A 1,774-nucleotide genomic window follows, 5' to 3' on the forward strand; every position below is an offset into this window, starting at 1 on the left:
TTCATTAACAGGCTAGTTCTCTTCCATCTGAAGGCAAATGCAACACTGGCTCCTTGGTTAGAGGGGAGATCTGATGCTGGTGTCATGGAGAGCTGTGAGCAGCATGTGGAGATGGCAGAGCGTTATGAGAAAACTTGCTCACAGTACATTTGTGTCCAGACCTAGTCCTGGCACCACACCTCTCCCTGCTGTTTGCCAGACTGGCATTGAAGAGTATGTGTCAGACGGGGTCTCTGGCTGTGGGTGAATGCTGCAGCATTAGGATGGCTTTGAGAAGTGGCCAGTGTGAGAAGAGATACAGCATCAGCATCACAGGAGTTGGGGCATAGGGATAACACGGAGTAGGATAAAATGGCTAAGAGAGTGGGTTTCTCTCCAAGGCAATGATTGCCCCTTCATCTCCTGAGAGACCCCCTTTTGTCTCCAGATCAACCCTGACTGGAAGAAAGACCTTCAGTGCCGAGCACTGAGTAATCCATTGGAAACAGGCAGTATGTCCCACGGATAACCACACAACAAAGTATGAGATCAAACCTGGCACATTACAAAACACAGATATGCTGAGAGACCTGTGCATATAGGGAGCATAAGGAGAACAAGCACAGCTGTGGGCTGGAGGAATACAACAACCTCAGAAAGAGAAAGGATTAGGTAAATGACAGGGCCCAAACTCAGAAAATAATCTCCCATGATCTTAGTCTCAACTCTGTGTGGATAGTTGGAAGGTAAAGCAATGATCAGTTCTGCTGTTCCCTACATTCTGATTATTTTTCGTGCTGTGTCTTTACTGGGGAGAGTTAGCTTTTTCCTGAAGAGCCTGGGGACAAAGGACCCCAGCAGGTTATAATTGGGCAAAGTAAGCAGAAAGCCAGTCCATATACGGGGAATAGAAGATACCACCACTGAATCCTCAAGGTTCCCCAAATTCCACCAACCAAACGTTCTGGTCACCAATAAACTCAGCCCTGCACTATGCAATGTGAAGACATCCCTCAGTGATAGATTTGGTCAACAAAGTCTGTTGTGCATGACTTTCTAGTTCTAAGTATGATGTTAAATATTCAGTCCCAATTCTTAATATTATACACTAGGTCATATCCTTGGCTTTGCACCTACAGCTACTTCTACCTTCCCTGCATTTTCCATCTCAGGAAGCCACTTTTCCTTACTAGAACTCATGCTACCAGTTCCCACAGGCCTTCTAATGTATTTCTCCCTCCAAATGAATCACTCCGTCTTCTGCAACTCTATGCGCCCCTTTCACATAAGTGAGTGCACTACTGTATCTCTTCCCATGCCTTCCTACTGCTCTGTGGGCTGTTTGAAGACAAGGACTATTCTGGATTTTTCACTCCTGTGATCACTTATTTCCATTAGACATGAATAAGTTTGTTGAGCTGTTTTAACGAGTCAGCGTAGACAAAACTTTGCCTCACTGCCCAAATTCTGAGCCCCTTGGTTCCCTCCTTCTACAAGGGACACTGTGCTTTTCTGATTTCTCCACCTGCTCTATCCCAACCTCCCAGCCCCTATCTACCTTCCAACTCTTCAAAACGTGAAGAAGCTTTCTGAGAGTAGTCCCATTCTTTGCCCCATCTTCCACGTTGAAAAACAGGAACTTCCACAGCTGTTTATCCCTCCTCTTTCCTTTCTTTCTTGCTTTCTATCCCCACTTATTTTATGACTCTCACCCCAAGTCTTATTGTCCCTCCCCACACCTGCTTCTCCCTTTGTGCAGTTCACTCACCACACTTGGTTCTCTCAGCGACCCTCA

This window comes from Suricata suricatta, chromosome 11 (genome assembly GCF_006229205.1).
Source record: "Suricata suricatta isolate VVHF042 chromosome 11, meerkat_22Aug2017_6uvM2_HiC, whole genome shotgun sequence".
Classification (NCBI taxonomy): Eukaryota; Metazoa; Chordata; class Mammalia; order Carnivora; family Herpestidae; genus Suricata; species Suricata suricatta.